Source organism: Phalangium opilio, unplaced genomic scaffold (assembly GCF_054372755.1).
Source record: "Phalangium opilio isolate 3A_F unplaced genomic scaffold, DU_Popi_V2 ptg000032l_1, whole genome shotgun sequence".
NCBI lineage: Eukaryota > Metazoa > Arthropoda > Arachnida > Opiliones > Phalangiidae > Phalangium > Phalangium opilio.
In genome coordinates this window covers 5,116,529-5,143,062 of record NW_028324159.1, presented here as the reverse complement: position 1 = coordinate 5,143,062, position 26,534 = coordinate 5,116,529, and the positions used below count along the sequence as shown (strand labels likewise).

The 26,534-nt window shown below is 45.5% G+C and overlaps 46 non-coding genes across 46 annotated transcripts; all 46 read right to left on the bottom strand.

Moving 5' to 3' along the window:
- Positions 1-3,504: 3,504 nt before the first annotated feature.
- Positions 3,505-3,576, bottom strand: TRNAP-AGG (transfer RNA proline (anticodon AGG)). Its single transcript has one exon. It is a non-coding gene; the product is annotated as a tRNA-Pro (tRNA).
- An 88-nt stretch (positions 3,577-3,664) lies between these two features.
- TRNAR-ACG (transfer RNA arginine (anticodon ACG)) lies at positions 3,665-3,737 on the bottom strand. The gene has a single exon. It is a non-coding gene; the product is annotated as a tRNA-Arg (tRNA).
- Positions 3,738-3,987: 250 nt separating this feature from the next.
- Positions 3,988-4,059, bottom strand: TRNAR-ACG (transfer RNA arginine (anticodon ACG)). Its single transcript has one exon. It is a non-coding gene; the product is annotated as a tRNA-Arg (tRNA).
- Positions 4,060-4,309: 250 nt separating this feature from the next.
- Positions 4,310-4,381, bottom strand: TRNAP-UGG (transfer RNA proline (anticodon UGG)). Its single transcript has one exon. It is a non-coding gene; the product is annotated as a tRNA-Pro (tRNA).
- A 571-nt stretch (positions 4,382-4,952) lies between these two features.
- On the bottom strand, positions 4,953-5,024 carry TRNAR-ACG (transfer RNA arginine (anticodon ACG)). The gene has a single exon. It is a non-coding gene; the product is annotated as a tRNA-Arg (tRNA).
- A 248-nt stretch (positions 5,025-5,272) lies between these two features.
- On the bottom strand, positions 5,273-5,344 carry TRNAP-UGG (transfer RNA proline (anticodon UGG)). The gene has a single exon. It is a non-coding gene; the product is annotated as a tRNA-Pro (tRNA).
- A 410-nt stretch (positions 5,345-5,754) lies between these two features.
- Positions 5,755-5,826, bottom strand: TRNAP-AGG (transfer RNA proline (anticodon AGG)). Its single transcript has one exon. It is a non-coding gene; the product is annotated as a tRNA-Pro (tRNA).
- An 89-nt stretch (positions 5,827-5,915) lies between these two features.
- Positions 5,916-5,987, bottom strand: TRNAR-ACG (transfer RNA arginine (anticodon ACG)). Its single transcript has one exon. It is a non-coding gene; the product is annotated as a tRNA-Arg (tRNA).
- Positions 5,988-6,559: 572 nt separating this feature from the next.
- Positions 6,560-6,631, bottom strand: TRNAP-UGG (transfer RNA proline (anticodon UGG)). The gene has a single exon. It is a non-coding gene; the product is annotated as a tRNA-Pro (tRNA).
- Positions 6,632-7,363: 732 nt separating this feature from the next.
- TRNAP-AGG (transfer RNA proline (anticodon AGG)) lies at positions 7,364-7,435 on the bottom strand. Its single transcript has one exon. It is a non-coding gene; the product is annotated as a tRNA-Pro (tRNA).
- A 572-nt stretch (positions 7,436-8,007) lies between these two features.
- On the bottom strand, positions 8,008-8,079 carry TRNAP-AGG (transfer RNA proline (anticodon AGG)). The gene has a single exon. It is a non-coding gene; the product is annotated as a tRNA-Pro (tRNA).
- Positions 8,080-8,812: 733 nt separating this feature from the next.
- Positions 8,813-8,884, bottom strand: TRNAR-ACG (transfer RNA arginine (anticodon ACG)). The gene has a single exon. It is a non-coding gene; the product is annotated as a tRNA-Arg (tRNA).
- Positions 8,885-9,133: 249 nt separating this feature from the next.
- TRNAP-UGG (transfer RNA proline (anticodon UGG)) lies at positions 9,134-9,206 on the bottom strand. The gene has a single exon. It is a non-coding gene; the product is annotated as a tRNA-Pro (tRNA).
- Positions 9,207-9,456: 250 nt separating this feature from the next.
- On the bottom strand, positions 9,457-9,528 carry TRNAP-UGG (transfer RNA proline (anticodon UGG)). The gene has a single exon. It is a non-coding gene; the product is annotated as a tRNA-Pro (tRNA).
- Positions 9,529-9,938: 410 nt separating this feature from the next.
- TRNAP-UGG (transfer RNA proline (anticodon UGG)) lies at positions 9,939-10,010 on the bottom strand. Its single transcript has one exon. It is a non-coding gene; the product is annotated as a tRNA-Pro (tRNA).
- A 250-nt stretch (positions 10,011-10,260) lies between these two features.
- On the bottom strand, positions 10,261-10,332 carry TRNAP-UGG (transfer RNA proline (anticodon UGG)). The gene has a single exon. It is a non-coding gene; the product is annotated as a tRNA-Pro (tRNA).
- An 893-nt stretch (positions 10,333-11,225) lies between these two features.
- Positions 11,226-11,297, bottom strand: TRNAR-GCG (transfer RNA arginine (anticodon GCG)). The gene has a single exon. It is a non-coding gene; the product is annotated as a tRNA-Arg (tRNA).
- Positions 11,298-12,191: 894 nt separating this feature from the next.
- Positions 12,192-12,263, bottom strand: TRNAP-AGG (transfer RNA proline (anticodon AGG)). Its single transcript has one exon. It is a non-coding gene; the product is annotated as a tRNA-Pro (tRNA).
- A 572-nt stretch (positions 12,264-12,835) lies between these two features.
- On the bottom strand, positions 12,836-12,907 carry TRNAP-AGG (transfer RNA proline (anticodon AGG)). The gene has a single exon. It is a non-coding gene; the product is annotated as a tRNA-Pro (tRNA).
- Positions 12,908-12,996: 89 nt separating this feature from the next.
- Positions 12,997-13,068, bottom strand: TRNAR-GCG (transfer RNA arginine (anticodon GCG)). Its single transcript has one exon. It is a non-coding gene; the product is annotated as a tRNA-Arg (tRNA).
- An 894-nt stretch (positions 13,069-13,962) lies between these two features.
- Positions 13,963-14,034, bottom strand: TRNAP-AGG (transfer RNA proline (anticodon AGG)). The gene has a single exon. It is a non-coding gene; the product is annotated as a tRNA-Pro (tRNA).
- Positions 14,035-14,606: 572 nt separating this feature from the next.
- TRNAP-AGG (transfer RNA proline (anticodon AGG)) lies at positions 14,607-14,678 on the bottom strand. Its single transcript has one exon. It is a non-coding gene; the product is annotated as a tRNA-Pro (tRNA).
- An 89-nt stretch (positions 14,679-14,767) lies between these two features.
- On the bottom strand, positions 14,768-14,839 carry TRNAR-ACG (transfer RNA arginine (anticodon ACG)). Its single transcript has one exon. It is a non-coding gene; the product is annotated as a tRNA-Arg (tRNA).
- A 249-nt stretch (positions 14,840-15,088) lies between these two features.
- On the bottom strand, positions 15,089-15,161 carry TRNAP-UGG (transfer RNA proline (anticodon UGG)). Its single transcript has one exon. It is a non-coding gene; the product is annotated as a tRNA-Pro (tRNA).
- A 250-nt stretch (positions 15,162-15,411) lies between these two features.
- On the bottom strand, positions 15,412-15,483 carry TRNAP-UGG (transfer RNA proline (anticodon UGG)). Its single transcript has one exon. It is a non-coding gene; the product is annotated as a tRNA-Pro (tRNA).
- An 89-nt stretch (positions 15,484-15,572) lies between these two features.
- On the bottom strand, positions 15,573-15,644 carry TRNAR-ACG (transfer RNA arginine (anticodon ACG)). Its single transcript has one exon. It is a non-coding gene; the product is annotated as a tRNA-Arg (tRNA).
- A 249-nt stretch (positions 15,645-15,893) lies between these two features.
- Positions 15,894-15,965, bottom strand: TRNAP-UGG (transfer RNA proline (anticodon UGG)). The gene has a single exon. It is a non-coding gene; the product is annotated as a tRNA-Pro (tRNA).
- A 250-nt stretch (positions 15,966-16,215) lies between these two features.
- TRNAP-UGG (transfer RNA proline (anticodon UGG)) lies at positions 16,216-16,287 on the bottom strand. The gene has a single exon. It is a non-coding gene; the product is annotated as a tRNA-Pro (tRNA).
- A 249-nt stretch (positions 16,288-16,536) lies between these two features.
- TRNAR-ACG (transfer RNA arginine (anticodon ACG)) lies at positions 16,537-16,608 on the bottom strand. Its single transcript has one exon. It is a non-coding gene; the product is annotated as a tRNA-Arg (tRNA).
- Positions 16,609-17,180: 572 nt separating this feature from the next.
- Positions 17,181-17,252, bottom strand: TRNAR-GCG (transfer RNA arginine (anticodon GCG)). Its single transcript has one exon. It is a non-coding gene; the product is annotated as a tRNA-Arg (tRNA).
- A 410-nt stretch (positions 17,253-17,662) lies between these two features.
- TRNAP-UGG (transfer RNA proline (anticodon UGG)) lies at positions 17,663-17,735 on the bottom strand. The gene has a single exon. It is a non-coding gene; the product is annotated as a tRNA-Pro (tRNA).
- An 89-nt stretch (positions 17,736-17,824) lies between these two features.
- TRNAP-UGG (transfer RNA proline (anticodon UGG)) lies at positions 17,825-17,896 on the bottom strand. Its single transcript has one exon. It is a non-coding gene; the product is annotated as a tRNA-Pro (tRNA).
- A 411-nt stretch (positions 17,897-18,307) lies between these two features.
- On the bottom strand, positions 18,308-18,379 carry TRNAP-AGG (transfer RNA proline (anticodon AGG)). The gene has a single exon. It is a non-coding gene; the product is annotated as a tRNA-Pro (tRNA).
- An 89-nt stretch (positions 18,380-18,468) lies between these two features.
- Positions 18,469-18,540, bottom strand: TRNAR-ACG (transfer RNA arginine (anticodon ACG)). Its single transcript has one exon. It is a non-coding gene; the product is annotated as a tRNA-Arg (tRNA).
- A 250-nt stretch (positions 18,541-18,790) lies between these two features.
- TRNAP-UGG (transfer RNA proline (anticodon UGG)) lies at positions 18,791-18,862 on the bottom strand. Its single transcript has one exon. It is a non-coding gene; the product is annotated as a tRNA-Pro (tRNA).
- Positions 18,863-18,951: 89 nt separating this feature from the next.
- On the bottom strand, positions 18,952-19,023 carry TRNAR-ACG (transfer RNA arginine (anticodon ACG)). The gene has a single exon. It is a non-coding gene; the product is annotated as a tRNA-Arg (tRNA).
- A 250-nt stretch (positions 19,024-19,273) lies between these two features.
- On the bottom strand, positions 19,274-19,345 carry TRNAR-ACG (transfer RNA arginine (anticodon ACG)). The gene has a single exon. It is a non-coding gene; the product is annotated as a tRNA-Arg (tRNA).
- Positions 19,346-20,723: 1,378 nt separating this feature from the next.
- Positions 20,724-20,795, bottom strand: TRNAP-UGG (transfer RNA proline (anticodon UGG)). The gene has a single exon. It is a non-coding gene; the product is annotated as a tRNA-Pro (tRNA).
- Positions 20,796-21,205: 410 nt separating this feature from the next.
- Positions 21,206-21,277, bottom strand: TRNAP-UGG (transfer RNA proline (anticodon UGG)). The gene has a single exon. It is a non-coding gene; the product is annotated as a tRNA-Pro (tRNA).
- Positions 21,278-21,526: 249 nt separating this feature from the next.
- Positions 21,527-21,598, bottom strand: TRNAR-ACG (transfer RNA arginine (anticodon ACG)). Its single transcript has one exon. It is a non-coding gene; the product is annotated as a tRNA-Arg (tRNA).
- A 1,378-nt stretch (positions 21,599-22,976) lies between these two features.
- Positions 22,977-23,048, bottom strand: TRNAP-UGG (transfer RNA proline (anticodon UGG)). The gene has a single exon. It is a non-coding gene; the product is annotated as a tRNA-Pro (tRNA).
- A 410-nt stretch (positions 23,049-23,458) lies between these two features.
- On the bottom strand, positions 23,459-23,530 carry TRNAP-UGG (transfer RNA proline (anticodon UGG)). Its single transcript has one exon. It is a non-coding gene; the product is annotated as a tRNA-Pro (tRNA).
- A 249-nt stretch (positions 23,531-23,779) lies between these two features.
- On the bottom strand, positions 23,780-23,851 carry TRNAR-ACG (transfer RNA arginine (anticodon ACG)). Its single transcript has one exon. It is a non-coding gene; the product is annotated as a tRNA-Arg (tRNA).
- A 250-nt stretch (positions 23,852-24,101) lies between these two features.
- On the bottom strand, positions 24,102-24,173 carry TRNAR-ACG (transfer RNA arginine (anticodon ACG)). The gene has a single exon. It is a non-coding gene; the product is annotated as a tRNA-Arg (tRNA).
- Positions 24,174-25,551: 1,378 nt separating this feature from the next.
- TRNAP-UGG (transfer RNA proline (anticodon UGG)) lies at positions 25,552-25,623 on the bottom strand. The gene has a single exon. It is a non-coding gene; the product is annotated as a tRNA-Pro (tRNA).
- Positions 25,624-26,355: 732 nt separating this feature from the next.
- Positions 26,356-26,427, bottom strand: TRNAP-UGG (transfer RNA proline (anticodon UGG)). The gene has a single exon. It is a non-coding gene; the product is annotated as a tRNA-Pro (tRNA).
- Positions 26,428-26,534: the final 107 nt, after the last annotated feature.

Sequence of the window (26,534 nt, the reverse complement as noted above, 5' to 3'; positions counted from 1 at the left end):
CTCATTCGCAAGATTATCAATTAAAGCAAAACTAATTATACAAACAAATAATTACAAATAAATAATTACAAACAAACAAATATTAAGTTATTAACACATTAATTGTATAGTCTTCCAGTCCTTAGTTGAGTACATAACTATAGTAACATAAAGAGCATTACCACGCAGATCGTTACCATCAGCGTTTGGGCTGACCAGCAAATGGGATTTCCATAGCGAACTATCGGAATCTTCCGCCGTTGTGGCCAGTTTGGAGTGACCGCATGGTCATCGAGATGGGTTGTGTCGAAATCGCGGGGGTCGAAACTAATTGTTTCGTCGTTGCTGCGGTCACTTTCGCTTTCGTCATCCCAACTGTCGTCGAGCGCGTCTCCATCGTCGTCAAGGTTACGAACCTGGAATGGCTTCACGGGTCCCGGTACTTTCGTAGCAGTTTTGCCGTTCTTCTCATCGTTACGCTGTTTCTGATGGGCTTTACTCTCGACTGTTGTTGTCCGCGCTTCACTCCGGGTGTCTTCGGTACGTTTCGAGACGGTCACAACTTTGACCGGCACTTCTAGTGGTCCAATTATTTTTCCTTCGCCTGGCAGACCCGGTTATCTTCCAGGGACTAATTCGATGGGTTTGGTGGGGAGTGTTGTCGGGTGTAGGGACGCGTCTGACGTGCCTGGGGGTACTTTACGGAATTGACAGGTTTGACATGACTCGACGTACCTTTTAACCATTTTCCTTTGTCTTGGCCACCAATATCGTTGTCGAACTTTAGAGAGTGTTTTCTCTATTCCCATGTGCCCTCCGGTTTCTGAGTCATGGGCCACGTCGAGAATGGTTTTTCGAAGTGATGGGGGTACGACCAGAAGCTTGTCCCGGCCTTCTCCGAAAGGGTTATCTCTATATAGGGTTCCGTTCTTCATTGTGTACTCGGCTATTCGGGGTTCGGCTTGGTTTCCTTCTTGACGGTATAGTTTCATCATCATCTCCTTTAGTTTAGGTAAGCTTTGTTGAGCAAGGGCTAGTTCATTAATGGGGATGGCTTCAAAGTTCAAGGCACAGGTGGGGATTTGACCCGCAGTTATTTCGGGATCTTGCGGAAGGATTGTAGCTCCTGAGAGGGCGTCCGCATTTAAACGGGTCTGTCCGCTACGAGGGACGGGGTTGAGGTATTGCATCTGATGATTATTATCCAGATAAATCAGACGAAACTGCCCTTCGTCGAATATAATTCCAGCTCGTTGTGACGTGAACCAGTCCACACCCAGAACGAGGGGTAGGATCGCGTTTGGAACCACAAAACACTCTACGCGCACCGCGTCAAAACCGCTTACTTCAACCATAATATCTATCACTCCTTTCGGCATCGCGAGTCGCTTGTCAAAACCGATGACAGGGGCGCCGTCCCATGGCTTCACGTTTCCGAGTAAATTGTTTCGCGCTACGTAAGACTCATCGATGACCGATTTCCGGGCGCCTGTGTCCAAAAGAGTTTTAATCGGGCCAATGTCTCTTACCGAGACGTCCAACACAGGCACGACAGAGGCTTCGTTCCTAGCATCTATTGAGGGGTGTGGCATGTATGCGGTCGACAGCTCCGAACCCCTCTCTACGAAGCTGACCTCTCGTTTCCCGAACTAGGAGCGGTGTTCCGCGCGGCACTATTCGGGTCGGTATTTCTGGGTTGCCGGCAGTCGCGCGAGATGTGTCCTAGCCTGCCGCAATTATAGCATTCTCGGCTCCGGGGAAAGGGGTCTTGCCGGTAATTCCTGAACTGCGAGTAGCTCCGGTGATACTCATCTTCCCGTCTTTCCTTCTCCTGGTTCAACGCCATATTTTCGATCATAGCTTCTAGATTTTCAATTTTTCCGGTTAACTGCTTGTATCTCGTATCTTCAGACGGATTGCTTGGTGGGTCCGCTTTCGGGGCACTGAAGGGCTGCGGATGGGCGATAGGGGCCATCATCGGGAAGGGCTGATAGCCATATACGGGGAAAGACGTGGGCGCCTGACAATAATTATACGGTGCCGCCATGTGCGGCGCGAAGGAGGCGGCCGGAGGGGCGCCACGCGGAGGGCACGGGAAGGGCGTAGCTATTGTGGTTACATTTACGTTATGAAAACTGTCCGATTTCTCAAGTTCCTTGGCAAGCTTCAAAATCTCTTCAGACGTCTTGGGTTTAGACGAACTAATAACCGCCGCGTGGTTACGATTTGCGAGTCCAATTACGACATGTCGGATTGTCTTCTGGTCGTCAGGGTCGAGGCCGCTTCTTTTACACAGATCGAGTTTGGCAAAAATGTAGGCTTCAACGCTTTCGCTCGGCTGCTGTCCTCGGGCTCTCATCTGTACGAGCCATTCCTCTTCCGAAAAACGATCGGGGAACGCTTCCAGGAAACTCTTTTTCCATTCCTCGAAGTCTGCGCATTTTTCTCCCCAGACGCGATGCCAGTTATATGCCGTACTATTCGGGAGCATATACCCCGCGGCAGCGCTGAGCTTTATGGCGGCCGTCCATTTTAGTTGGGTGGCGAGCCTCACATATTGAACCAGCCATTCGGCGGCTGATTCCCCGAAATCGGCCGAAAAGTATCCAATTTGAAGACTAGGGTTACCGTTGCACGACATTGTGGACGCGTGGTCTTCGCCAATGGCCAGATCTTCGTTGTTTACAGTTTCAAAGAGTTCGGTATCGTAGACGTCTGTCGAAACGCCGGTGTCGTAGTCCAAGGAATCGTCCGCTAGCACTAGTTAGTTAACAATTAATTCAGTTCCAGGCGTAGCAAAGCACCTGTGTCGTGATCCCACTTCTGACACCAAATGTTAGGGTGGGTTTCGTGTGTTAAGTAAAATACGACAACTCTTTAAAGTTAAAGGTAAAATAACGTTTATTCCGTTCCGTTTACAACAATTCGCGCGTATTTTCCATTTTCCCGCCAAAAACTAAACCTCTCAAAACTACCTCGACCTTTCACTCTCACATCGTGCGCGCTTCTCCCTCTCCTTTCCCTTTTTAATCCTTTCTCTTCTTGACCCATCGAGGTCCCCTGCTTCCTTCCCCTCTCTCTTGCCCTCGCTGTCCTAGGTGTCGTTGATCTCGCATTTCCACGAGCTCAATCGCTTGACAAAAGCGCAGGTGTTGTTATTGTGTTGTTATTGCCCGTGAGGTGAAAGGTCGAGCCTAATATGAAGCGTATCAATTATCATTGTAACAGGACCACTCGCACCCTAAGCGAGTATCATACCCCTAGACCAACTGACCATGTATGTAACTGAAACATGGTCAACTCATAGACCAACCCTGTAATCAGTTGCATTAAAATAGTCACTAGGTTACTTTATCGAAATGTTGGGTCCGTCCGTGATTTGAACCCGGGACCACTCGCACCCAAAGCGAGTATCATACCCCTAGACCAACGGACCATGTATGTTGGTGAAACATGGTCAACTCATAGTCCAATCCTGTAATTAGTTGCATTAAAATAGTCACTACATTACTTCATCGAAAAGTCGGGTCCGTCCGGGATTTGAACCCGGGACCACTCGCACCCTATGCGAGTATCATACCCCTAGACCAACGGACCGTGTATGTAACTGAAACATGGTCAACTCATAGTTCAACCCAGTAATCAGTTGTATTTAAAGAGTCACTACATTACTTCATCGAAAAGTCGTGTCCGTCCGGGATTTGAACCCGGGACCACTCGCACCGTAAGCGAGTATCATACCCTTAGACCAACGGACCATGTATGTAACTGACACATGGTCAACTCATAGTCCAACCCTGTAATCAGTTGCATTTAAATAGTCACTAGATTATTTCTGCAAAGAGTCGGGTCCGTCCGGGATTTGAACCCGGGACCACTCGCACCCTAAGCGAGTATCATACCCCTAGAACATCTGACCACGTACGTAACTGAAACATGGTCAACTCATAGACCAACCCTGTAATCAGTTGCATTAAAATAGTCACTAGATTACTTTATCGAAAAGTTGGGTCCGTCCGGGATTTGAACCCGGGACCACTCGCACCGTAAGCGAGTATCATACCCTTAGACCAACGGACCATGTATGTAACTGACACATGGTCAACTCATAGTCCAACCCTGTAATCAGTTGCATTTAAATAGTCACTAGATTATTTCTGCAAAGAGTCGGGTCCGTCCGGGATTTGAACCCGGGACCACTCGCACCCTAAGCGAGTATCATACCCCTAGAACATCTGACCACGTACGTAACTGAAACATGGTCAACTCATAGACCAACCCTGTAATCAGTTGCATTAAAATAGTCACTAGATTACTTTATCGAAAAGTTGGGTCCGTCCGGGATTTGAACCCGGGACCACTCGCACCCAAAGCGAGTATCATACCCCTAGACCAACGGACCATGTATGTTACTCAAACATGGTCACTCATAGTCCAACCCTGTAATCAGTTGCATTTAAATAGTCTCTAGATTATTTCTGCAAAAAGTTGGGTCCGTCCGGGATTTGAACTCGGGAACACTCGCACCCTAAGCGAGTATCATACCCCAAGACCAACTGACCATGTATGTAATTGAAACATGGTCAACTCATAGACCAACCCTGTAATCAGTTGCATTAAAATATTCACTAGGTTACTTTATCGATATGTTGGGTCCGTCCGTGATTTGAACCCGGGACCACTCGCACCCAAAGCGAATATCATACCCCTAGACCAACGGACCATGTAAGTTGGTGAAACATGGTCAACTCATAGTCCAATCCTGTAATTAGTTGCATTAAAATAGTCACTACATTACTTCATCGAAAAGTCGGGTCCGTCCGGGATTTGAACCCGGGACCACTCGCAACTTATGCGAGTATCATATCCCTAGACCAACGGACCGTGTATGTAACTGAAACATGGTCAACTCATAGTTCAACCCAGTAATCAGTTGTATTTAAAGAGTCACTACATTACTTCATCGAAAAGTCGGGTCCGTCCGGGATTTGAACCCGGGACCACTCGCACCGTAAGCGAGTATCATACCCCTAGACCAACGGACCATGTATGTAACTTACACATGGTCAACTCATAGTCCAACCCTGTAATCAGTTGCATTTAAATAGTCACTAGATTATTTCTGCAAAAAGTCGGGTCCGTCCGGGATTAGAACCCGGAACCACTCGCACCCTAAGCGAGTATCATACCCCTAGAACAACTGACTGTACGTAACTGAAACATGGTCAACTCATAGACCAACCCTGTAATCAGTTGCATTAAAATAGTTACTAGATTACTTTATCGAAAAGTTGGGTCCGTCCGGGATTTGAACCCGGGACCACTCGCACCCAAAGCGAGTATCATACCCCTAGACCAACGGACCATGTATGTAACTCAAACATGGTCACTCATAGTCCAACCCTGTAATCAGTTGCATTTAAATAGTCTCTAGATTATTTCTGCAAAAAGTTGGGTCCGTCCGGGATTTGAACTCGGGACCACTCGCACCCTAAGCGAGTATCATACCCCTAGACCAACTAACCATGTATGTAACTGAAACATGGTCAACTCATAGACCAACCCTGTAATCAGTTGCATTAAAATAGTCACTAGGTTACTTTATCGAAATGTTGGTTCCGTCCGCGATTTGAACCCGGGACCACTCGCACCCAAAGCGAATATCATACCCCTAGACCAACGGACCATGTATGTTAGTGAAACATGGTCAACTCATAGTCCAATCCTGTAATTAGTTGCATTAAAATAGTCACTACATTACTTCATCGAAAAGTCGGGTCCGTCCGGGATTTGAACCCGGGACCACTCGCACCCTATGCGAGTATCATACCCCTAGACCAACGGACCGTGTATGTAACTGAAACATGGTCAACTCATAGTTCAACCCAGTAATCAGTTGTATTTAAAGAGTCACTACATTACTTCATCGAAAAGTCGGGTCCGTCCGGGATTCGAACCCGGGACCACTCGCACCGTAAGCGAGTATCATACCCCTAGACCAACGGACCATGTATGTAACTGACACATGGTCAACTCATAGTCCAACCCTGTAATCAGTTGCATTTAAATAGTCACTAGATTATTTCTGCAAAAAGTCGGGTCCGTCCGGGATTTGAACTCGGGACCACTCGCACCCTAAGCAAGTATCATACCCCTAGACCAACTGACCATGTATGTAACTGAAACATGGTCAACTCATAGACCAACCCTGTAATCAGTTGCATTAAAATAGTCACTAGGTTACTTTATCGAAATGTTGGGTCCGTCCGTGATTTGAACCCGGGACCACTCGCACCCAAAGCGAATATCATACCCCTAGACCAACGGACCATGTATGTTGGTGAAACATGGTCAACTCATAGTCCAATCCTGTAATCAGTTGCATTTAAATAGTCACTAGATTATTTCTGCAAAAAGTCGGGTCCGTCCGGGATTTGAACCCGGAACCACTCGCACCCTAAGCGAGTATCATACCCCTAGAACAACTGACCATGTACGTAACTGAAACATGGTCAACTCATAGACCAACCCTGTAATCAGTTGCATTAAAATAGTCACTACATTACTTTATCGAAAAGTTGGGTCCGTCCGGGATTTGAACCCGGGACCACTCGCACCCAAAGCGAGTACCATACCCCTAGACCAACGGACCATGTATGTAACTCACACATGGTCACTCATAGTCCAACCCTGTAATCAGTTGCATTTAAATAGTCTCTAGATTATTTCTGCAAAAAGTTGGGTCCGTCCGGGATTTGAACTCGGGACCACTCGCACCCTAAGCGAGTATCATACCCCTAGACCAACTGACCATGTATGTAACTGAAACATGGTCAACTCATAGACCAACCCTGTAATCAGTTGCATTAAAATAGTCACTAGGTTACTTTATCGAAATGTTGGGTCCGTCCGTGATTTGAACCCGGGACCACTCGCACCCAAAGCGAGTATCATACCCCTAGACCAACAGACCATGTATGTAACTGAAACATGGTCAACTCATAGTCCAACCCTGTAATCAGTTGCATTTAAATAGTCACTAGATTATTTCTGCAAAAAGTCGGGGCCGTCCGGAAATTGAACCCGGGACCACTCGCACCCTAAGCGAGTGTCATACCCCTAGAACAACTGACCATGTATGTAACTGAAACATGGTCAACTCATAGACCAACCCTATAATCAGTTGCATTAAAATAGTCACTAGATTACTTTATCGAAAAGTTGCGTCCGTCCGGGATTTGAACCCGGGACCACTCGCACCCAAAGCGAGTATCATACAACTAGACCAACAGACCATGTATGTAACTGAAACATCGTCAACTCATAGTCCAACCCTGTAATCTGTTGCATTTAAATAGTCACTAGATTATTTCTGCAAAAAGTCGGGTCCGTCCGGGAATTGAACCCGGGACCACTCGCACCCTAAGCGAGTATCATACCCCTAGACCAACTGACCATGTATGTAACAGAAACATGGTCAACTCATAGACCAACCCTGTAATCAGTTGCATTAAAAAAGTCACTAGATTACTTTATCGAAAAGTTGGGTCCGTTCGGGATTTGAACCCGGGACCACTCGCACCCAAAGCGAGTATCATACCCCTAGACCAACAGACCATGTATGTAACTGAAACATGGTCAACTCATAGTCCAACCCTGTAATCAGTTGCATTTAAATAGTCACTAGATTATATCTGCAAAAAGTCGGGTCCGTCCGGGAATTGAACCCGGGACCACTCGCACCCTAAGCGAGTATCATACCCCTAGAACAACTGACCATGTATGTAACTGAAACATGGTCAACTCATAGACCAACCCTGTAATCAGTTGCATTAAAATAGTCACTAGATTACTTTATCGAAAAGTTGCGTCCGTCCGGGATTTGAACCCGGGACCACTCGCACCCAAAGCGAGTATCATACCCCTTGACCATTAGACCATGTATGTAACTGAAACATGGTCAACTCATAGTCCAACCCTGTAATCTGTTGCATTTAAATAGTCACTAGATTATTTCTGCAAAAAGTCGGGTCCGTCCGGGAATTGAACCCGGGACCACTCGCACCCTAAGCGAGTATCATACCCCTAGACCAACTGACCATGTATGTAACTGAAACATGGTCAACTCATAAACCAACCCTGTAATCAGTTGCATTAAAATAGTCACTAGATTACTTTATCGAAAAGTTGGGTCCGTCCAGGATTTGAACCCGGGACCGCTTGCACCCAAAGCGAGAATCACACCCCTAGACCAACACACCATGTACGTAACTGAAACATGGTCAACTCATAGTCCAACCCTGTAATCAGTTGCATTTAAATAGTCACTAAAATACTTCTGCAAAGTTCGGTTTCGTCCGGGATTTGAACCCGGGACCACTCGCACCTTATGCGAGTATTATACCCCTAGACCAAAAGACCATGTCTGTATCAGAGACATGCTCAACTTATAGCCCTACCCTGTATATAGTTGCATTTAAATAGTCACTTAAATGCTTCTGCAAAAATTCGGGTCCGTTTGGGATTTGAACCCGGGACCACTCGCACCCAAAGCGAGTACCATACCCCCTTGACCAACGGACTATGAATGAAACTGAAACATGGTCAACTCATAGTCCAACCCTGTAATCAGCAGCATTTAAAGAGTCACTAGATTATTTCTGCAAAAAGTCGGGTCCGTCCGGGATTTGAACACGGGACCACTCGCACCCTATGCGAGTATCATACCCCTAGACCAACGGACCGTGTATGTAACTGAAACATGGTCAACTCATAGTTCAACCCAGTAATCAGTTGTATTTAAAGAGTCACTACATTACTTCATCGAAAAGTCGGGTCCGTCCAGGATTTGAACCCGGGACCACTCGCACCGTAAGCGAGTATCATACCCCTAGACCAACGGACCATGTACGTAACTGACACATGGTCAACTCATAGTCCAACCCTGTAATCAGTTGCATTTAAATAGTCACTAGATTATTTCTGCAAAAAGTCGGGTCCGTCCGGGAAATGAACCCGGGACCACTCGCACCCTAAGCGAGTATCATACCCCTAGAACAACTGACCATGTATGTAACTGAAACATGGTCAACTCATAGACCAACCCTGTAATCAGTTGCATTAAAATAGTCACTAGATTACTTTATCGAAAAGTTGCGTCCGTCCGGGATTTGAACCCGGGACCACTCGCACCCAAAGCGAGTATCATACCCCTAGACCAACGGACCATGTATGTAACTCAAACATGGTCAACTCATAGTCCAACCCTGTAATCAGTTGCATTTATATAGTCTCTAGATTATTTCTGCAAAAACTTGGGTCCGTCCGGGATTTGAACTCGGGACCACTCGCACCCTAAGCGAGTATCATACCCCTAGACCAACTGACCATGTATGTAACTGAAACATGGTCAACTCATAGACCAACCCTGTAATCAGTTGCATTAAAATAGTCACTATGTTACTTTATCGAAATGTTGGGTCCGTCCGGGATTTGAACCCGGGACCACTCGCACCCAAAGCGAGTATCATACCCCTAGACCAACGGACCATGTGGCATGTGAAACATGGTCAACTCATAGTCCAATCCTGTAATTTGTTGCATTAAAATAGTCACTACATGACTTCATCGAAAAGTCGGGTCCGTCCGGAATTTGAACCCAGGACCACTCGCACCCTATGCGAGTATCATACCCCTAGACCAACGGACCATGTACGTAACTGACACATGGTCAACTCATAGTCTAACCCTGTAATCAGTTGCATTTAAATAGTCACTAGATTATTTCTGCAAAAAGTCGGGTCCGTCCGGCAATTGAACCCGGGACCACTCGCACCCTAAGCGAGTATCATACCCCTAGAACAACTGACCATGTATGTAACTGAAACATGGTCAACTCATAGACCAACCCTGTAATCAGTTGCATTAAAATAGTCACTAGATTACTTTATCGAAAAGTTGGGTCCGTCCGGGATTTGAACCCGGGACCACTCGCACCCAAAGCGAGTATCATACCCCTAGACCAACGGACCATGTATGTAACTCAAACATGGTCAACTCATAGTCCAACCCTGTAATCAGTTGCATTTATATAGTCTCTAGATTATTTCTGCAAAAACTTGGGTCCGTCCGGGATTTGAACTCGGGACCACTCTCACCCTAAGCGAGTATCATACCCCTAGACCAACTGACCATGTATGTAACTGAAACATGGTCAACTCGTAGACCAACCCTGTAATCAGTTGCATTAAAATAGTCACTAGGTTACTTTATCGAAATGTTGGGTCCGTCCGGGATTTGAACCCGGGACCACTCGCACCCAAAGCGAGTATCATACCCCTAGACCAACGGACCATGTGGCATGTGAAACATGGTCAACTCATAGTCAAATCCTGTAATTTGTTGCATTAAAATAGTCACTACATGACTTCATCGAAAAGTCGGGTCCGTCCGGAATTTGAACCCAGGACCACTCGCACCCTATGCGAGTATCATACCCCTAGACCAACGGACCGTGTATGTAACTGAAACATGGTCAACTCATAGTTCAACCCAGTAATCAGTTGTATTTAAAGAGTCACTACATTACTTCATCGAAAAGTCGGGTCCGTCCGGGATTTGAACCCGGGACCACTCGCACCGTAAGCGAGAATCATACCCCTAGACCTGCGGACCATGTATGCAAATGAAACATGGTCAAATCATAGACCAACCCTGTAATCAGTTGCATTTAAATAGTCACTAAAATACTTCTGCAAAGTTCGGTTTCGTCCGGGATTTGAACCCGGGACCACTCGCACCTTATGCGAGTATTATACCCCTAGACCACAAGACCATGTCTGTATCAGAGACATGCTCAACTCATAGCCCTACCCTGTATATAGTTGCATTTAAATAGTCTCTAAAATGCTTCTGCAAAAATTCGGGTCCGTGCGGGATTTGAACCCGGGACCACTCGCACTCAAAGCGAGTACCATACCCCGTGGACCAACGGACTATGAATGAAACTGAAACATGGTCAACTCATAGTCCAACCCTGTAATCAGTAGCATTTAAAGAGTCACTAGATTATTTCTGCAAAAAGTCGGGTCCGTCCGGGATTTGAACCCGGGATCACTCGCACCCTATGCGAGTATCGTACCCCTAGACAAACGGACCGTGTATGTAACTGAAACATGGTCAACTCATAGTTCAACCCAGTAATCAGTTGTATTTAAAGAGTCACTAGATTACTTCATCGAAAAGTCGGGTCCGTCCGGGATTTGAACCCGGGACCACTCGCACCGCAAGCGAGTATCATACCCCTAGACCAGCGAACCATGTATGCAAATGAAACATGGTCAAATCATAGACCAACCCTGTAATCCTTTGCATTAAAATAGTCACTAAATTACTTTATCGAAAAGTTGGGTCCGTCCGGGATTTGAACCCGGGACCGCTTGCACCCAAAGCGAGAATCATACCCCTAGACCAACTGACGATGTATGTAACTGAAATATGGTCAACTCATAGTCCAATCCTGTAATTTGTTGCATTAAAATAGTCACTACATTACTTCATCGAAAAGTCGGGTCCGTCCGGAATTTGAACCCAGGACCACTCGCACCCTATGCGAGTATCATACCCCTAGACCAACTGACCATGTATGTAACAGAAACATGGTCAACTCATAGACCAACCCTGTAATCAGTTGCATTAAAAAAGTCACTAGATTACTTTATCGAAAAGTTGGGTCCGCTCGGGATTTGAACCCGGGACCACTCGCACCCAAAGCGAGTATCATACCCCTAGACCAACAGACCATGTATGTAACTGAAACATGGTCAACTCATAGTCCAACCCTGTAATCAGTTGCATTTAAATAGTCACTAGATTATATCTGCAAAAAGTCGGGTCCGTCCGGGAATTGAACCCGGGACCACTCGCACCCTAAGCGAGTATCATACCCCTAGAACAACTGACCATGTATGTAACTGAAACATGGTCAACTCATAGACCAACCCTGTAATCAGTTGCATTAAAATAGTCACTAGATTACTTTATCGAAAAGTTGCGTCCGTCCGGGATTTGAACCCGGGACCACTCGCACCCAAAGCGAGTATCATGCCCCTTGACCATTAGACCATGTATGTAACTGAAACATGGTCAACTCATAGTCCAACCCTGTAATCTGTTGCATTTAAATAGTCACTAGATTATTTCTGCAAAAAGTCGGGTCCGTCCGGGAATTGAACCCGGGACCACTCGCACCCTAAGCGAGTATCATACCCCTAGACCAACTGACCATGTATGTAACTGAAACATGGTCAACTCATAAACCAACCCTGTAATCAGTTGCATTAAAATAGTCACTAGATTACTTTATCGAAAAGTTGGGTCCGTCCAGGATTTGAACCCGGGACCGCTTGCACCCAAAGCGAGAATCACACCCCTAGACCAACACACCATGTACGTAACTGAAACATGGTCAACTCATAGTCCAACCCTGTAATCAGTTGCATTTAAATAGTCACTAAAATACTTCTGCAAAGTTCGGTTTCGTCCGGGATTTGAACCCGGGACCACTCGCACCTTATGCGAGTATTATACCCCTAGACCAAAAGACCATGTCTGTATCAGAGACATGCTCAACTTATAGCCCTACCCTGTATATAGTTGCATTTAAATAGTCACTTAAATGCTTCTGCAAAAATTCGGGTCCGTTTGGGATTTGAACCCGGGACCACTCGCACCCAAAGCGAGTACCATACCCCCTTGACCAACGGACTATGAATGAAACTGAAACATGGTCAACTCATAGTCCAACCCTGTAATCAGCAGCATTTAAAGAGTCACTAGATTATTTCTGCAAAAAGTCGGGTCCGTCCGGGATTTGAACCCGGGACCACTCGCACCCTATGCGAGTATCATACCCCTAGACCAACGGACCGTGTATGTAACTGAAACATGGTCAACTCATAGTTCAACCCAGGAATCAGTTGTATTTAAAGAGTCACTACATTACTTCATCGAAAAGTCGGGTCCGTCCAGGATTTGAACCCGGGACCACTCGCACCGCAAGCGAGTATCATACCCCTAGACCAGCGAACCATGTATGCAAATGAAACATGGTCAAATCATAGACCAACCCTGTAATCCTTTGCATTAAAATAGTCACTAAATTACTTTATCGAAAAGTTGGGTCCGTCCGGGATTTGAACCCGGGACCGCTTGCACCCAAAGCGAGAATCATACCCCTAGACCAACTGACGATGTATGTAACTGAAATATGGTCAACTCATAGTCCAATCCTGTAATTTGTTGCATTAAAATAGTCACTACATTACTTCATCGAAAAGTCGGGTCCGTCCGGAATTTGAACCCAGGACCACTCGCACCCTATGCGAGTATCATACCCCTAGACCAACTGACCATGTATGTAACAGAAACATGGTCAACTCATAGACCAACCCTGTAATCAGTTGCATTAAAAAAGTCACTAGATTACTTTATCGAAAAGTTGGGTCCGCTCGGGATTTGAACCCGGGACCACTCGCACCCAAAGCGAGTATCATACCCCTAGACCAACAGCCCATGTATGTAACTGAAACATGGTCAACTCATAGTCCAACCCTGTAATCAGTTGCATTTAAATAGTCACTAGATTATATCTGCAAAAAGTCGGGTCCGTCCGGGAATTGAACCCGGGACCACTCGCACCCTAAGCGAGTATCATACCCCTAGAACAACTGACCATGTATGTAACTGAAACATGGTCAACTCATAGACCAACCCTGTAATCAGTTGCATTAAAATAGTCACTAGATTACTTTATCGAAAAGTTGCGTCCGTCCGGGATTTGAACCCGGGACCACTCGCACCCAAAGCGAGTATCATACCCCTTGACCATTAGACCATGTATGTAACTGAAACATGGTCAACTCATAGTCCAACCCTGTAATCTGTTGCATTTAAATAGTCACTAGATTATTTCTGCAAAAAGTCGGGTCCGTCCGGGAATTGAACCCGGGACCACTCGCACCCTAAGCGAGTATCATACCCCTAGACCAACTGACCATGTATGTAACTGAAACATGGTCAACTCATAAACCAACCCTGTAATCAGTTGCATTAAAATAGTCACTAGATTACTTTATCGAAAAGTTGGGTCCGTCCAGGATTTGAACCCGGGACCGCTTGCACCCAAAGCGAGAATCACACCCCTAGACCAACACACCATGTACGTAACTGAAACATGGTCAACTCATAGTCCAACCCTGTAATCAGTTGCATTTAAATAGTCACTAAAATACTTCTGCAAAGTTCGGTTTCGTCCGGGATTTGAACCCGGGACCACTCGCACCTTATGCGAGTATTATACCCCTAGACCAAAAGACCATGTCTGTATCAGAGACATGCTCAACTTATAGCCCTACCCTGTATATAGTTGCATTTAAATAGTCACTTAAATGCTTCTGCAAAAATTCGGGTCCGTTTGGGATTTGAACCCGGGACCACTCGCACCCAAAGCGAGTACCATACCCCCTTGACCAACGGACTATGAATGAAACTGAAACATGGTCAACTCATAGTCCAACCCTGTAATCAGCAGCATTTAAAGAGTCACTAGATTATTTCTGCAAAAAGTCGGGTCCGTCCGGGATTTGAACCCGGGACCACTCGCACCCTATGCGAGTATCATACCCCTAGACCAACGGACCGTGTATGTAACTGAAACATGGTCAACTCATAGTTCAACCCAGGAATCAGTTGTATTTAAAGAGTCACTACATTACTTCATCGAAAAGTCGGGTCCGTCCAGGATTTGAACCCGGGACCACTCGCACCGTAAGCGAGTATCATACCCCTAGACCAACGGACCATGTACGTAACTGACACATGGTCAACTCATAGTCCAACCCTGTTATCAGTTGCATTTAAATAGTCACTAGATTATTTCTGCAAAAAGTCGGGTCCGTCCGGGAATTGAACCCGGGACCACTCGCACCCTAAGCGAGTATCATACCCCTAGAACAACTGACCATGTATGTAACTGAAACATGGTCAACTCATAGACCAACCCTGTAATCAGTTGCATTAAAATAGTCACTAGATTACTTTATCGAAAAGTTGCGTCCGTCCGGGATTTGAACCCGGGACCACTCGCACCCAAAGCGAGTATCATACCCCTAGACCAACGGACCATGTATGTAACTCAAACATGGTCAACTCATAGTCCAACCCTGTAATCAGTTGCATTTATATAGTCTCTAGATTATTTCTGCAAAAACTTGGGTCCGTCCGGGATTTGAACTCGGGACCACTCGCACCCTAAGCGAGTATCATACCCCTAGACCAACTGACCATGTATGTAACTGAAACATGGTCAACTCATAGACCAACCCTGTAGTCAGTTGCATTAAAATAGTCACTAGGTTACTTTATCGAAATGTTGGGTCCGTCCGGGATTTGAACCCGGGACCACTCGCACCCAAAGCGAGTATCATACCCCTAGACCAACGGACCGTGTATGTAACTGAAACATGGTCAACTCATAGTTCAACCCAGTAATCAGTTTTTTTTAAAGAGTCACTACATTACTTCATCGAAAAGTCGGGTCCGTCCAGGATTTGAACCCGGGACCACTCGCACCGTAAGCGAGTATCATACCCCTAGACCAACGGACCATGTATGTAACTGACACATGGTCAACTCATAGTCCAACCCTGTAATCAGTTGCATTTAAATAGTCACTAGATTATTTCTGCAAAAAGTCGGGTCCGTCCGACATTGAACCCGGGACCACTCGCACCCTAAGCGAGTATCATACCCCTAGAACAACTGACCATGTATGTAACTGAAACATGGTCAACTCATAGACCAAACCTGTAATCAGTTGCATTAAAATAGTCACTAGATTACTTTATCGAAAAGTTGGGTCCGTCCGGGATTTGAACCCGGGACCACTCGCACCCAAAGCGAGTATCATACCCCTAGACCAACGGACCATGTATGTAACTCAAACATGGTCAACTCATAGTCCAACCCTGTAATCAGTTGCATTTATATAGTCTCTAGATTATTTCTGCAAAAACTTGGGTCCGTCCGGGATTTGAACTCGGGACCACTCGCACCCTAAGCGAGTATCATACCCCTAGACCAACTGACCATGTATGTAACTGAAACATGGTCAACTCGTAGACCAACCCTGTAATCAGTTGCATTAAAATAGTCACTAGGTTACTTTATCGAAATGTTGGGTCCGTCCGGGATTTGAACCCGGGACCACTCGCACCCAAAGCGAGTATCATACCCCTAGACCAACGGACCATGTGGCATGTGAAACATGGTCAACTCATAGTCCAATCCTGTAATTTGTTGCATTAAAATAGTCACTACATGACTTCATCGAAAAGTCGGGTCCGTCCGGAATTTGAACCCAGGACCACTCGCACCCTATGCGAGTATCATACCCCTAGACCAACGGACCGTGTATGTAACTGAAACATGGTCAACTCATAGTTCAACCCAGTAATCAGTTGTATTTAAAGAGTCACTACATTACTTCATCGAAAAGTCGGGTCCGTCCGGGATTTGAACCCGGGACCACTCGCACCGTAAGCGAGAATCATACCCCTAGACCAGCGGACCATGTATGCAAATGAAACATGGTCAAATCATAGACCAACCCTGTAATCAGTTGCATTTAAATAGTCACTAAAATACTTCTGCAAAGTTCGGTTTCGTCCGGGATTTGAACCCGGGACCACTCGCACCTTATGCGAGTATTATACCCCTAGACCAAAAGACCATGTCTGTATCAGAGACATGCTCAACTCATAGCCCTACCCTGTATATAGTTGCATTTAAATAGTCTCTAAAATGCTTCTGCAAAAATTCGGGTCCGTGCAGGATTTGAACCCGGGACCACTCGCACTCAAAGCGAGTACCATACCCCGTGGACCAACGGACTATGAATGAAACTGAAACATGGTCAACTCATAGTCCAACCCTGTAATCAGTAGCATTTAAAGAGTCACTAGATTATTTCTGCAAAAAGTCGGGTCCGTCCGGGATTTGAACCCGGGATCACTCGCACCCTATGCGAGTATCGTACCCCTAGACAAACGGACCGTGTATGTAACTGAAACATGGTCAACTCATAGTTCAACCCAGTAATCAGTTGTATTTAAAGAGTCACTACATTACTTCATCGAAAAGTCGGGTCCGTCCGGGATTTGAACCCGGGACCACTCGCACCGCAAGCGAGTATCATACCCCTAGACCAGCGAACCATGTATGCAAATGAAACATGGTCAAATCATAGACCAACCCTGTAATCCTTTGCATTAAAATAGTCACTAAATTACTTTATCGAAAAGTTGGGTCCGTCCGGGATTTGAACCCGGGACCGCTTGCACCCAAAGCGAGAATCATACCCCTAGACCAACTGACCATGTATGTAACTGAAATATGGTCAACTCATAGTCCAATCCTGTAATTTGTTGCATTAAAATAGTCACTACATTACTTCATCGAAAAGTCGGGTCCGTCCGGAATTTGAACCCAGGACCACTCGCACCCTATGCGAGTATCATACCCCTAGACCAACGGACCATGTGTGTAACCGTCACATGGTTAACTCATAGACCAACCCTGTAATCAGTTGCATTAAAATAGTCACTAGATTACTTTATCGAAAAGTTGCGTCCGTCCGGGATTTGAACCCGGGACCACTCGCACCCAAAGCGAGTATCATACCCCTAGACCAACGGACCATGTATGTAAATGAAACATGGTCAAATCATAGACCAACACTGTAATCCTTTGCATTAAAATAGTCACTAGATTACTTTATCGAAAAGTTGGGTCCGTCCAGGATTTGAACCCGGGACCACTCGCACCCAAAGCGAGTATCATACCCCTAGACCAACGGACCATGTATGTAACTCAAACATGGTCAACTCATAGTCCAACCCTGTAATCAGTTGCATTTATATAGTCTCTAAAATACTTCTGCAAAGTTCGGTTTCGTCCGGGATTTGAACCCGGGACCACTCGCACCTTATGTGAGTATTATACCCCTAGACCAAAAGACCATGTCTGTATCAGAGACATGCTCAACATATAGCCCTACCCTGTATCTACTTGCATTTAAATAGTCACTAAAATGCTTCTGCATAAATTCGGGTCCGTTTGGGATTTGAACCCGGGACCACTCGCACCCAAAGCGAGTACCATACCCCCTTGACCAACGGACTATGAATGAAACTGAAACATGGTCAACTCATAGTCCAACCCTGTAATCAGCAGCATTTAAAGAGTCACTAGATTATTTCTGCAAAAAGTCGGGTCCGTCCGGGATTTGAACCCGGGACCACTCGCACCCTATGCGAGTATCATACCCCTAGACCAACGGACCGTGCATGTAACTGAAACATGGTCAACTCATAGTTCAACCCAGTAATCAGTTGTATTTAAAGAGTCACTACATTACTTCATCGAAAAGTCGGGTCCGTCCAGGATTTGAACCCGGGACCACTCGCACCGTAAGCGAGTATCATACCCCTAGACCAACGGACCATGTATGTAACTGACACATGGTCAACTCATAGTCCAACCCTGTAATCAGTTGCATTTAAATAGTCACTAGATTATTTCTGCAAAAAGTCGGGTCCGTCCGGCAATTGAACCCGGGACCACTCGCACCGTAAGCGAGTATCATACCCCTAGACCAACTGACCATGTATGTAACTGAAACATGGTCAAATCATAGACCAACACTGTAATCCTTTGCATTAAAATAGTCACTAGATTACTTTATCGAAAAGTTGGGTCCGTCCAGGATTTGAACCCGGGACCACTCGCACCCAAAGCGAGTATCATACCCCTAGACCAACGGACCATTTATGTAACTGAAACATGGTCAACTCATAGTTCAACCTAGTAATCAGTTGTATTTAAAGAGTCACTACATTACTTCATCGAAAAGTCGGGTCCGTCCGGGATTTGAACCCGGCACCACTCGCACCGTAAGCGAGTATCATACCCCTAGACCAACGGACCATGTTTGTAACTGACACATGGTCAACTCATAGTCAAACCCTGTAATCAGTTGCATTTAAATAGTCACTAGATTATTTCTGCAAAAAGTCGGGTCCGTCCGGGATTTGAACCCGGGACCACTCGCACCCTATGCGAGCATCATACTCCTAGACCAACGGACCGTGTATGTAACTGAAACATGGTCAACTCATAGTTCAACCCAGTAATCAGTTGTATTTAAAGAGTCACTACATTACTTCATCGAAAAGTCGGGTCCGTCCGGGATTTGAACCCGGGACCACTCGCACCGTAAGCGAGTATCATACCCCTAGACCAACGGACCAATTATGTAACTGAAACCTGGTCAACTCATAGTCCAACCCTGTAATCAGTTGCATTTAAATAGTCACTAGATTATTTCTGCAAAAAGTTGGGTACGTCCGGGATTTGAACCCGGGACCACTCGCACCCTATGCAAGTATCATACTCCTAGACCAACGGACCGTGTATATAACTGAAACATGGTCAACTCATAGTTCAACCCAGTAATCAGTTGTATTTAAAGAGTCACTACATTACTTCATCGAAAAGTCGGGTCCGTCCGGGATTTGAACCCGAGACCACTCGCACCCTAAGCGAGTATCATACCCCTAGAACAACTGACCATGTATGTAACTGAAACATGGTCATTTCATAGTTCAACCCAGTAATCAGTTGCATTTAAATAGTCACTAGATTATTTCTGCAAAAAGTCGGGTCCGTCCGGGATTTGAACCCGGGACCACTCGCACCCTAAGCGAGTATCATACCCCTAGACCATCTGACCATGTATGTAACTGAAACATGGTCAACTCATAGACCAACCCTGTAATCAGTTGCATTAAAATAGTCACTAGGTTACTTTATCGAAATGTTAGGTCCGTCTGTGATTTGAACCCGAGACCACTCGCACCCAACGCGAATATCATACCCCTAGACCAACGGACCATGTATGTTGGTGAAACATGGTCAACTCATAGTCCAATCCTGTAATTAGTTGCATTAAAATAGTCACTACATTACTTCATCGAAAAGTCGGGTCCATCCGGGATTTGAACCCGGGACCACTCGCAACCCTATGCGAGTATCATACCCCTAGACCAACGGACCATGTATGTAACTGACACATGGTCAACTCAAAGTCCAACCCTGTAATCAGTTGCATTAAAATAGTCACTAGGTTACTCTATCGAAATGTTGGGTCCGTCCGTGATTTGAACCCGGGACCACTCGCACCCAAAGCGAATATCATACCCCTAGACCAACGGACCATGTATGTTGGTGAAACATGGTCAACTCATAGTCCAATCCTGTAATTAGTTGCATTAAAATAGTCACTACATTACTTCATCGAAAAGTCGGGTCTGTCCGGGATTTGAACCCGGGACCACTCGCACCCTATGCGAGTATCATACCCCTAGACAGACGGACCGTGTATGTTACTGAAACATGGTCAACTCATAGTCCAACCCTGTAATCAGTTGCATTTAAATAGTCACTAGATTATTTCTGCAAAAAGTCGGGTCCGTCCGGGATTTGAACCCGGAACCACTCGCACCCTAAGCGAATATCATACCCCTAGAACAACTGACCATGTACGTAACTGAAACATGGTCAACTCATAGACCAACCCTGTAATCAGTTGCATTAAAATAGTCACTAGATTACTTTATCGAAAAGTTGGGTCCGTCCGGGATTTGAACCCGGGACCACTCGCACCCAAAGCGAGTATCATACCCCTAGACCAACGGACCATGTATGTAACACAAACATGGTCACTCATAGTCTAACCCTGTAATCAGTTGCATTTAAATAGTCTCTAGATTATTTCTGCAAAAAGTTGGGTCCGTCCGGGATTTGAACTCGGGACCACTCGCACCCTATGCGAGTATCATACCCCTAGACCATCTGACCATGTATGTAACTGAAACATGGTCAACTCATAGACCAACCCTGTAATCAGTTGCATTAAAATAGTCACTAGGTTACTCTATCGAAATGTTGGGTCCGTCCGTGATTTGAACCCGGTAGCACTCGCACCCAAAGCGAATATCATACCCCTAGACCAACGGACCATGTATGTTGGTGAAACATGGTCAACTCATAGTCCAATCCTGTAATTAGTTGCATTAAAATAGTCACTACATTACTTCATCGAAAAGTCGGGTCCGTCCGGGATTTGAACCCGAGACCACTCGCACCCAAAGCGAGTATCATACCCCTAGACCAACGGACCATGTATGTAGGTGAAACATGGTCAACTCATAGTCCAGTCCTGTAACTAGTTGCATTAAAATAGTAACTACATTACTTCATCGAAAAGTCGGGTCCGTCCGGGATTTGACCCGGGACTAATCGCACCCTATGCGAGTATCATACCCCTAGACCAACGGACCATGTATGTAACTGAAACATGGTCAACTCATAGTTCAACCTAGTAATCAGTTGTATTTAAAGAGTCACTACATTACTTCATCGAAAAGTCGGGTCCGTCCGGGATTTGAACCCGGGACCACTCGCACCGTAAGCGAGTATCATACCCCTAGACCAACGGACCAATTATGTAACTGAAACCTGGTCAACTCATAGTCCAACCCTGTAATCAGTTGCATTTAAATAGTCACTAGATTATTTCTGCAAAAAGTTGGGTACGTCCGGGATTTGAACCCGGGACCACTCGCACCCTATGCAAGTATCATACTCCTAGACCAACGGACCGTGTATATAACTGAAACATGGTCAACTCATAGTTCAACCCAGTAATCAGTTGTATTTAAAGAGTCACTACATTACTTCATCGAAAAGTCGGGTCCGTTCGGGATTTGAACCCGAGACCACTCGCACCCTAAGCGAGTATCATACCCCTAGAACAACTGACCATGTATGTAACTGAAACATGGTCATTTCATAGTTCAACCCAGTAATCAGTTGCATTTAAATAGTCACTAGATTATTTCTGCAAAAAGTCGGGTCCGTCCGGGATTTGAACCCGGGACCACTCGCACCCTAAGCGAGTATCATACCCCTAGACCATCTGACCATGTATGTAACTGAAACATGGTCAACTCATAGACCAACCCTGTAATCAGTTGCATTAAAATAGTCACTAGGTTACTTTATCGAAATGTTAGGTCCGTCTGTGATTTGAACCCGGGACCACTCGCACCCAACGCGAATATCATACCCCTAGACCAACGGACCATGTATGTTGGTGAAACATGGTCAACTCATAGTCCAATCCTGTAATTAGTTGCATTAAAATAGTCACTACATTACTTCATCGAAAAGTCGGGTCCATCCGGGATTTGAACCCGGGACCACTCGCAACCCTATGCGAGTATCATACCCCTAGACCAACGGACCATGTATGTAACTGACACATGGTCAACTCAAAGTCCAAACCTGTAATCAGTTGCATTAAAATAGTCACTAGGTTACTCTATCGAAATGTTGGGTCCGTCCGTGATTTGAACCCGGGACCACTCGCACCCAAAGCGAATATCATACCCCTAGACCAACGGACCATGTATGTTGGTGAAACATGGTCAACTCATAGTCCAATCCTGTAATTAGTTGCATTAAAATAGTCACTACATTACTTCATCGAAAAGTCGGGTCTGTCCGGGATTTGAACCCGGGACCACTCGCACCCTATGCGAGTATCATACCCCTAGACAGACGGACCGTGTATGTTACTGAAACATGGTCAACTCATAGTCCAACCCTGTAATCAGTTGCATTTAAATAGTCACTAGATTATTTCTGCAAAAAGTCGGGTCCGTCCGGGATTTGAACCCGGAACCACTCGCACCCTAAGCGAATATCATACCCCTAGAACAACTGACCATGTACGTAACTGAAACATGGTCAACTCATAGACCAACCCTGTAATCAGTTGCATTAAAATAGTCACTAGATTACTTTATCGAAAAGTTGGGTCCGTCCGGGATTTGAACCCGGGACCACTCGCACCCAAAGCGAGTATCATACCCCTAGACCAACGGACCATGTATGTAACACAAACATGGTCACTCATAGTCTAACCCTGTAATCAGTTGCATTTAAATAGTCTCTAGATTATTTCTGCAAAAAGTTGGGTCCGTCCGGGATTTGAACTCGGGACCACTCGCACCCTATGCGAGTATCATACCCCTAGACCATCTGACCATGTATGTAACTGAAACATGGTCAACTCATAGACCAACCCTGTAATCAGTTGCATTAAAATAGTCACTAGGTTACTCTATCGAAATGTTGGGTCCGTCCGTGATTTGAACCCGGTACCACTCGCACCCAAAGCGAATATCATACCCCTAGACCAACGGACCATGTATGTTGGTGAAACATGGTCAACTCATAGTCCAATCCTGTAATTAGTTGCATTAAAATAGTCACTACATTACTTCATCGAAAAGTCGGGTCCGTCCGGGATTTGAACCCGAGACCACTCGCACCCAAAGCGAGTATCATACCCCTAGACCAACGGACCATGTATGTAGGTGAAACATGGTCAACTCATAGTCCAGTCCTGTAACTAGTTGCATTAAAATAGTAACTACATTACTTCATCGAAAAGTCGGGTCCGTCCGGGATTTGACCCGGGACTAATCGCACCCTATGCGAGTATCATACCCCTAGACCAACGGACCATGTATGTAACTGAAACATGGTCAACTCATAGTTCAACCTAGTAATCAGTTGTATTTAAAGAGTCACTACATTACTTCATCGAAAAGTCGGGTCCGTCCGGGATTTGAACCCGGCACCACTCGCACCGTAAGCGAGTATCATACCCCTAGACCAACGGACCATGTTTGTAACTGACACATGGTCAACTCATAGTCAAACCCTGTAATCAGTTGCATTTAAATAGTCACTAGATTATTTCTGCAAAAAGTCGGGTCCGTCCGGGATTTGAACCCGGGACCACTCGCACCCTATGCGAGCATCATACTCCTAGACCAACGGACCGTGTATGTAACTGAAACATGGTCAACTCATAGTTCAACCCAGTAATCAGTTGTATTTAAAGAGTCACTACATTACTTCATCGAAAAGTCGGGTCCGTCCGGGATTTGAACCCGGGACCACTCGCACCGTAAGCGAGTATCATACCCCTAGACCAACGGACCAATTATGTAACTGAAACCTGGTCAACTCATAGTCCAACCCTGTAATCAGTTGCATTTAAATAGTCACTAGATTATTTCTGCAAAAAGTTGGGTACGTCCGGGATTTGAACCCGGGACCACTCGCACCCTATGCAAGTATCATACTCCTAGACCAACGGACCGTGTATGTAACTGAAACATGGTCAACTCATAGTTCAACCCAGTAATCAGTTGTATTTAAAGAGTCACTACATTACTTCATCGAAAAGTCGGGTCCGTCCGGGATTTGAACCCGAGACCACTCGCACCCTAAGCGAGTATCATACCCCTAGAACAACTGACCATGTATGTAACTGAAACATGGTCATTTCATAGTTCAACCCAGTAATCAGTTGCATTTAAATAGTCACTAGATTATTTCTGCAAAAAGTCGGGTCCGTCCGGGATTTGAACCCGGGACCACTCGCACCCTAAGCGAGTATCATACCCCTTGACCATCTGACCATGTATGTAACTGAAACATGGTCAACTCATAGACCAACCCTGTAATCAGTTGCATTAAAATAGTCACTAGGTTACTTTATCGAAATGTTAGGTCCGTCTGTGATTTGAACCCGGGACCACTCGCACCCAAAGCGAATATCATACCCCTAGACCAACGGACCATGTATGTTGGTGAAACATGGTCAACTCATAGTCCAATCCTGTAATTAGTTGCATTAAAATAGTCACTACATTACTTCATCGAAAAGTCGGGTCCATCCGGGATTTGAACCCGGGACCACTCGCAACCCTATGCGAGTATCATACCCCTAGACCAACGGACCATGTATGTAACTGACACATGGTCAACTCAAAGTCCAACCCTGTAATCAGTTGCATTAAAATAGTCACTAGGTTACTCTATCGAAATGTTGGGTCCGTCCGTGATTTGAACCCGGGACCACTCGCACCCAAAGCGAATATCATACCCCTAGACCAACGGACCATGTATGTTGGTGAAACATGGTCAACTCATAGTCCAATCCTGTAATTAGTTGCATTAAAATAGTCACTACATTACTTCATCGAAAAGTCGGGTCTGTCCGGGATTTGAACCCGGGACCACTCGCACCCTATGCGAGTATCATACCCCTAGACAGACGGACCGTGTATGTTACTGAAACATGGTCAACTCATAGTCCAACCCTGTAATCAGTTGCATTTAAATAGTCACTAGATTATTTCTGCAAAAAGTCGGGTCCGTCCGGGATTTGAACCCGGAACCACTCGCACCCTAAGCGAATATCATACCCCTAGAACAACTGACCATGTACGTAACTGAAACATGGTCAACTCATAGACCAACCCTGTAATCAGTTGCATTAAAATAGTCACTAGATTACTTTATCGAAAAGTTGGGTCCGTCCGGGATTTGAACCCGGGACCACTCGCACCCAAAGCGAGTATCATACCCCTAGACCAACGGACCATGTATGTAACTCAAACATGGTCACTCATAGTCTAACCCTGTAATCAGTTGCATTTAAATAGTCTCTAGATTATTTCTGCAAAAAGTTGGGTCCGTCCGGGATTTGAACTCGGGACCACTCGCACCCTATGCGAGTATCATACCCCTAGACCATCTGACCATGTATGTAACTGAAACATGGTCAACTCATAGACCAACCCTGTAATCAGTTGCATTAAAATAGTCACTAGGTTACTCTATCGAAATGTTGGGTCCGTCCGTGATTTGAACCCGGTACCACTCGCACCCAAAGCGAATATCATACCCCTAGACCAACGGACCATGTATGTTGGTGAAACATGGTCAACTCATAGTCCAATCCTGTAATTAGTTGCATTAAAATAGTCACTACATTACTTCATCGAAAAGTCGGGTCTGTCCGGGATTTGAACCCGGGACCACTCGCACCCTATGCGAGTATCATACCCCTAGACAGACGGACCGTGTATGTTACTGAAACATGGTCAACTCATAGTCCAACCCTGTAATCAGTTGCATTTAAATAGTCACTAGATTATTTCTGCAAAAAGTCGGGTCCGTCCGGGATTTGAAGCCGGAACCACTCGCACCCTAAGCGAGTATCATACCCCTAGAACAACTGACCATGTACGTAACTGAAACATGGTCAACTCATAGACCAACCCTGTAATCAGTTGCATTAAAATAGTCACTAGATTACTTTATCGAAAAGTTGGGTCCGTCCGGGATTTGAACCCGGGACCACTCGCACCCAAAGCGAGTATCATACCCCTAGACCAACGGACCATGTATGTAACTCAAACATGGTCACTCATAGTCTAACCCTGTAATCAGTTGCATTTAAATAGTCTCTAGATTATTTCTGCAAAAAGTTGGGTCCGTCCGGGATTTGA